This window comes from Euleptes europaea, chromosome 1 (genome assembly GCF_029931775.1).
Source record: "Euleptes europaea isolate rEulEur1 chromosome 1, rEulEur1.hap1, whole genome shotgun sequence".
NCBI lineage: Eukaryota > Metazoa > Chordata > Lepidosauria > Squamata > Sphaerodactylidae > Euleptes > Euleptes europaea.
In genome coordinates, this window is record NC_079312.1 from 71273791 (window position 1) to 71281634 (window position 7844).

Sequence of the window (7844 nt, forward strand, 5' to 3'; positions counted from 1 at the left end):
AACCTCCAGCAGTTTCCCATCCTGGAGCTGCCAACCCTAACCCCCATCCCCCTCCCCCAGTGACCAGGGGGCACCTGGCAACCCTAGTCAGGTGTGATACCGGGACCAGATATATTAAACGCACTGGTCCAAGACCCATCACCCCCCCCCCATGGAATGCCCTGACACAGAAGGTTTATCATTTTGGCCACTGCTAAACACTATGCAAGGATAGGCGATATTATGTTTTAAAAATATCCTCAACCTTCTGCTTAAGGTAAAACATTAGGCTTTCTTCAAATATAGACATTTCCCTGAGGATGTTATTAACCTTTTCTCTGAATCATAAACCACATTTCTGGTCAGCTTTTCTTCTTTTACTGGAAGTTTTATTTCTCTTACCAGATTTTCTGCAGGCACAAACGCTCAAGAATGACTGTAGGCAACAGTACCCATTTGGATCCTGGGAATTTTAACAGTTTCTGTTTTTCCCTTGATTTCCTCCTCCTCCCTAAAGCTTCTTTCAAAAATAGGTCGCGCGTGTGTATCACTGCCCTCTGATGGACGGAATCAGTGAGGCAGGAGCAAAGGCTGAAACATTCACGAGCTCACAAAAGAGGGCAAACTTGATGTATAAAATGTCGCAAATTACTGCCTGATGGTTAAGATTCTCAGGGCTGAAGATAAAAATTATTTAAGTCGGTTGCGTCCCAGAGGTTCAGAACAGACCTTTTGAAATGGCAAGTGAGCAAACCTCTGCAGTAAGATTTTGGACCTTGGAGAAATAAACTTCCTCCTTCGCGTTCCTCATCTGCATCCAGATTGCAGTCGTCATCCCTGATCCCTTGCCAGGCCATTCCTGCTCCTATTTCAGAATCTGATGTCGTGCAAAAGAAGGAGGAAGGGAATAGCAGTTCCTCACTACGGGGCTCAGATCCCTGACGGCATTTGCAAAGGCAACAAAGTCTCCACACCCTGGTGGGGGAGGGGGCTGTGCACTTTCTTCAGGGTTCCCCCCCCCCATGTTTTCCCATCCACACAGCTTTGCCAGAACTCCACATTGGCTCTTTCAGTGGCCTTGTCATCATGGCTGTGGTGATGATTTGCCAGCATGGTGTAGTGGTTAAGAGCGGTGGACTCTAATCTGGAGAACCGGGTTTGATTCCCAGCTCCTCCACATGAAGCCTGATGGGTGATCTTGAGACAGTCACAGTTCTCTCCGAACTCTCTCAGCCCCACCCACCTCACACGGTGTCTGTTGTGGGGAGAGGAAGGGAAGGAGATTGTGAGCCGGTTTGATTCTCCTTAAAAGGTAGATAAAATCAGCATATAAAAGCCAACTCTCCTCCTCCTTCTTAATGTTTTTTATGTGTACTGCATTGCTAAGAGCCCCGTGGCGCAGAGTGGTAAGCTGCAGTCCAGTTGGTTTCAGGTAGCCAGCTCAAGGTTGACTCAGCCTTCCATCCTTCCGAGGTCGGTCAAATGAGTACCCAGCTTGCTGGGGGTAAAGGGAAGATGACTGGGGAAGGCACTGGCAAACCACCCCATAAACAAAGTCTGCCTTGGAAACATTGGGATGCAATGTCACCCCATAGGTCAGAAATGACCCAGTGCTTGCACAGGGGACCTTTACCTTTACTGCATTGCTATTATGTAATAGCACTATACAGATACAACTGGAGTATACCTGCATCCTATTAATTCTTTACTTGTTATCCAAAGGAGTCATTGAATGATGTAATTTGCAGTGATTGGCTGCAAAGGCTTCCCACCCTCCTAGAGTTTGAAGCTATTGGTTTGGCACTAATTCCCACCGTGGAAGTTTGAAATATTGGTGGGGACATTTGCGGCTAATGTTCAAGCTCTCAAGATGTCCCCTGGTTTGTACTGTCTGCTGTTGGAACTCTTGTTTGGTGACCTGATGAGCACCTTGGAACTTTCTTTGGTGCACCTGCATAACCAATGCAGGAGGCAGCATGAAGCTCAAATGGATCATCACTCTCTGCCAAGTTCTCAATGTGGAGGAGGTGCTTTTTCTCTGCAAAGGAATGCCTGTAGCTCCTTTATGGTCAGGGTCCTCTTTTGCTGGTGGGTGTAGCCCCACAGCAAGCAAAGATGGGAGAAGTTCTTTGTGGAAAGCTGGGGCAATGAGCTGTGGCTGCAGAACTTCCATACGACCCACACTGCCCTCTTCAAAGTCATGTAAGTCCTCAGTCTGCATATAGAGTGCCCTGGCAAGGTCATCAAGCAGCCAACAGCAATGGAGCAGAGAATCAGTGTTGCTGTGTGGTGTCTTGCCAACGCAAGCTGCTACCATGTAGTGGCCAGCCAGTTCATGTTGCCAGATCCTCAGTGCCAGAGATAATCATGGAGGTGTGCTTCATCATGGAGCTGGAACTGCTGAGGAAGACCTTAGGGCAGGGGTGTCGAACTCATTTGTGAGGAGGGCCAGATCTAACATCAGTGTCTCTTGGTTGGGCCGAAGATGGGTGGCCTCCATGGGGGGGGGGGAATCCCCATTGGGAAGCTTCACCCCCCCCTCACGGAGGCCAGGTCTACCCATTGGTTTCTAGGGGCCACCACAGAAACCAATAGGTAGACCTGGTCTCCATGGGAGTCTCAAGTCAGGAAGCCAGGTCTACTGCCATGCAAACCAATGGGTAGGCCTGGCCTCCAGGCAGAGACGGTTCCCCCACCACCACCATGGAGGCCAGGTCTACCCATTGGTTTGCATGGCAGTAGACCTGGCCTCCCGACTGAAACCCCCACCACAGAGGCCAGGTCTACCCATTGGTTTCTATGGGCATAGAAACCAATGAGTAAACCTGGCCTCCGGGGGGGGGGGGAATAGAGAGTCCCCATCAGGAGGCCAGGTCTACCGCCATGCAAGTGGCGGCCTGGCAGCGCCCAGGAGAGTGGGGGGGTGGCGGGGAAGGCGATCCTGTCCCCTGCCGGGGACAGGAGCACCCAGGAGAGGGGGGGAGGTGGCGGGGAAGGCGATCCTGGCCGAGCGGTGGGTGGCTCGCGGGCCGGTGAGGAGCCCTCCAGGGGTCGGATCCGGCCCGCGGGCCACCAGTTTGACACCCCTGCCTTAGGGAGTTTGGCAAGATAAGATAAGCAATTCTGAATTTGCATTCAGTAGTGCTGTCAGTAGCTAAGGGTTCCTTTGAATCTAGCTTTTCCCCCTTCAATTAACCACAGTATAGTAGGCTGGGATGGATTTGTAGGCAATTTCCTTTCATACGTTTACTCCTAATCTCTGGTTTCTTTATGTGTGAATGGTTGGGGTTGCCTTTCTTTTCTAATGGTATCCTCTGTTCATTCTATTTTGTAGTCCTGCCTTCCTGTCACCTCATTAGGGTTGCCAGGTCCCTCTTTGCCACTGGTGGGAGAATTTTGGGCTGGAGCCTGAGGAGGGTGGGGTTTGGGGAGGGACTTCAATGCCATACAGTCCAATTGCCAAAGCGGCCATTTTCTCCAGGTGAACTAATCTCTACCGGCTGGAGATCAGTTGTAATAGCAGGAGATCTCCAGCTAGTACCTGGAGGTTGGCAACCCTACACCTCATATAAACCAAGAGTTTGCTTTGTCCTTTGCAGCGCAAATGGAATGGCTGGCCCTGCCTTCCTAATGGGGGTTGGGGAGGGGCAAGACACGGCCTCTGTGTCTTTATCCCCCCCCATCTGCCCTGATTTACTGCAGATGCAAATGAAATGTTTTCGCTGCCTGCCTAGACTAATGCACACAACCCCCAATAATTGAACAGCCTAGGCAAGCAGGACCCCTGGCTGTATAGAATCCATCAGCAGAAGGCACAATGAGTGCAGATCTTTTCCCTTCCAGTTCCAGGAAAGTTGATTGCTGGGTCAGAGGACCTATGTGTGGACTAATAGCCATGTGGGCTGGGGGCTGTACTGAGGGTTGAAATCTCTTCCTTCTTCCACCAGTGAAGCTGTGTTTGCAGGAGAGGGTTGCTATTTTGCCTCCTTTTCCCTCTGTATTGCAACCCTCTAGACCTGCATAGCTGTTATTCCATGGAGGTCCTGTGACATCAGGAATCAGCTTTCTCGGAGTTAGAAGGGACTGAGAAAGGGAGGGGAGCATGATAAAGCTGTCTCCTCAATTCGCTGCACTGACAGACGGGTGGCCTTAGTGATTCTGGGGCCCTGCGCAAAAGTCCAGGATGGGGTTCCAAAATCACTGCCCCTGCCTGCCCCCTATGGAGCCAAGCATTGAGTAGTCTTCACCTTGTGCAAAATGGGTGGGAGCCACTGCTGCTGCCAAAAGCCAGCCTAAGCCCCAGATGGGGCCAGTGCAAACAATGGCAGAAGCATGATATTATTCTCTCCCCCCACACCTCCTTTGAGGGGTTGTGGCTATGGGCAGTTTGTAGGGTTGGGAAATACCTGGAGATTTTAGGGGTGGAGCCTGAAGAAGGTGGGGTTTGGGGAGGGGAGGGACTTCAATGCCATAGAGTCCAATTGCCAAAGCAGCCATTTTCTCCAGGTGAGCTGATCTCGATCAGCTAGAGATCAGTTGTAATAGCAGGAGATCTCCAGCTAGTACCTGGAGGTTGGCAACCCTAGCAGTTGGTGCCCTTCCAAGCACGGCCTGGGGCAGCTGCCCCTTTTGCCCATTGGCTAAGATCACCCCTAATTTTTGGATCCAACCTAGAAAACTGATTCACTAAGTATAAAAGCACACATTGAGACAATCCTAATTGCTGGAACTCTTCAGGTTGAAAGCGCTGCCTGTTAGTCGCCGGTCTGCTGATAATCACTCCCTCCCTGCTGCCTTCTCTTTGCAGCCCCAGCAAATCCTGCTTAGGAAAAGATAACTGAGAGACCCATTTCTGTTGCTGATTCTGAGTCACTGTCTCCTCTCATGGCCCCAGCTCTTCCCACTTCTGGAAAAACAAAACCAGACATGTAACGTTTGCTACCACATGTGCTGGGGGCACCAATGTATGAGTCTCCATGCCTCTTCACCAGGTTACAGCTAGGGAAGCTTAACCACTTCCACTAGCATCCCCATAGCAACTTGTAAACTAGGCTCTGATTATTATATGCTTCAGCCATGAGCTCAGGGTAAGGTTTAAGTCTGAAGAATGCTAGGAATCATGCTTCTACAACGCTCACGTCTCTACACAGGCTGTGCACAAAAAATACCAGCCTCAAGTTTCAGCAACCATAGCACTAATCTAGCAGCCATTTTAGACTTTTGGTTTGGTTGGTGCAGTAGTGAACAGTGCATCCATTATGCATTTTGGACCTGGGTTAGTTGCAGCCAGGCAGAGTAGCAGCAGCTGCCTGATGGATGATAGCTGATAACCTACTAGTAGAGGGGCATAATGGCTGATCTAGGCCAAGACACTGGAGATTTATTTATTTATAGTCTTTTTATGTCAAAGTAGGTAATTACAATAAATACAATGCAAAAATCTACTAAAATCACTAAAATACATTATTAGCACAATTAATTAAAACAGACAGCTAAACAAAGCAGCCAAAGCCTGGTCAAGCTTACCATAAGCTCTAATATCAGGAGTGTCGAACACAATTGTTATGAGGGCCGGATATGACATAAATTTCACTTGGTCGGGACGGGTCATGCCTCACCAGCCCAGATCAAGAGTGGGTGGTGGCTGCCTTGGCTGGCTTGTGGGCTGGATAAGAGCTCTCAAGGGGCCGGATCCAGCCCTTGGGCCTTATGTTTGACACCTCTGTCTTAAATAGTTCTGCCTTTCACTCAACAAATCCACACAACTTTGTAATTTCTTCTTAAGGCTTTGAGTAAATCTTTATGTGGCCTCTATCTTGATCTTCCCATGTTTAAAAAGGCAAAAAATGTCTCTTCCTGCTGCTGCATTATTTCTGCCTGTGCTTCTTTCCATCATGGATTTTGGAAGCCATCTGCTGCATTAATTCTTCCTGCTAGCCACATGCTCAGGAATAGATTGTGGCTGGCTTCAATTGAAGATGCTAATAATGCAGGGCCAGATGTAAGAGGCCAATGTCTTGCAGACTAGGGCAGCTGAATGTGTTTTGTAAAGCCTTCATCGCTTATAAGAACATAAGAAAAGCCCTGCTGGATCAGGCCAAGGCCCATCAACTCCAGCAGTCTGTTCACACAGGGGCCAACCAGGTGCCTCTAGGAAGCCCACAAATAAGACAACTGCAGCAGCATCCTGCCTGTGTTCCACAGCACCTAATATAATAGGCCTGCTCCTCTGATACTAGAGAGAATAGGTATGCATCATGACTAGTATTCATTTTGACTAGTATTCAATTCAATTCAATGGAATGGAATTGACTAGTAGCCAGGGATAGCCCCATCCTCCATGAACATGTCCACTTCCCTCTTAAAGCTTTCCAAGTTGGCAGCCATCACCACATCTTGGGGCAGGGAGCTCTTTGAACCTGCTTACACCACATGGCAGAGCCCATTCTTCTACTGGCATTCTCGTAGCATGAAACCATTCCCTATACATTGCTTCATAAATAGCTATAAATCTTTAAGCACTGTACTTATACTAGATCCATAATAGGACTGCTGGACTGGTAACTTGGAAGCTCTTCCTGATAAGCGATCAAGCCCTTAACTGGATGAGAAAAACAGCAGTTCTTATGTGGTAGGGCAGGATAGGTTTGTCAAAACTTGGATTTTGCACATTCTTTTTAATACATACAAGTGGCTTATCCTTTCCCCACACACACCAGAATATATATTCAGACTTTTTATGCAAGCCTTTCTGCTCCTGGACTAATTTGTGCCTATTTTTGTCAATGCTAATATTGTGCCATGATAATAAGGTTCCAGAGGAAAGTTTAGAATTCACATTTGCTGTTATAACTATTCAGCAGAAAGTTAGCTTTGCAGCCTCCACAATGCCTAATCCTGATTCATTAACTTCATCCACCCCCATGAAACTGTCAGGAGGCTTTTGGGCCCAGCAAGATACTGTTGTCTGCTACAGTACCAAACAAGCTGAGGATCAGCTCAAAAACTCTGTAAACTGCATTCATAGAGTTGTCAGGTCCCTCTTTGCGACCGGCGGGAGGTTTTTGGGGTGGAGCCTGAGGAGGGTGCGGTTTGGGATGGGGAGGGACTTCAATGCCATAGAGGCCAATTGCTAAAGCGGCCGTTTTCTCCAGGTGATCTGATCTCTATTGGCTAGGGATTGGTAGTAATAGCAGAAGATCTCCACCTATTACCTGGAGGTTGGCAACCTTATGCATTCATAAGATATCTGTTGGAATAGGCGATGTCTGGTGTACAAAGATGAGAAGACCCTGCAGGGGGCAGCAAGCAGGCAGTTAGATAGGCTAGTGAAGTTAGGACCTTCTCTCCTTTTAAGTATCATCCCTTGTCTGTCTCCAGATTGCTGCTATTAGGCCATTTATGCGCGGCTGTTTCTTCGCAGCCACTCCAGCGACTACTTTGGGGCTTTGCTATGATGATGTTTGCATTTTCCAACCATCAGAGGTCGCCTTGTTCTCCCCGTGCATTTCCATGCATTCCCCCCCATGTTTTCTGGATGCTGGCTAAACACAAATCCAGAAAACACAGGCAAAATGTGCGGGGAGAGCGAGGCAACCTCTGATGGTTGGAAAATACAAGCACAATCAAAGCAAAGCCCTGAAGTAGTCAGCGGGGTGACTGCAAGGAAACAGCCGTGCATAAATGGCCTTCGGGCAATATCCTGCTTCTCGGAAGACTGACTCTCTCTGCTCTCAGCTAGTCATGGCGATGTAGCATCAAGAATTGCTTCCCATACTGGGATATCATGCACTATATTTGGCTAAACAGAGGAGGGGACAATGATGTACATTTCTCCAATGAGGAGAAAACTGGGGAATACATGT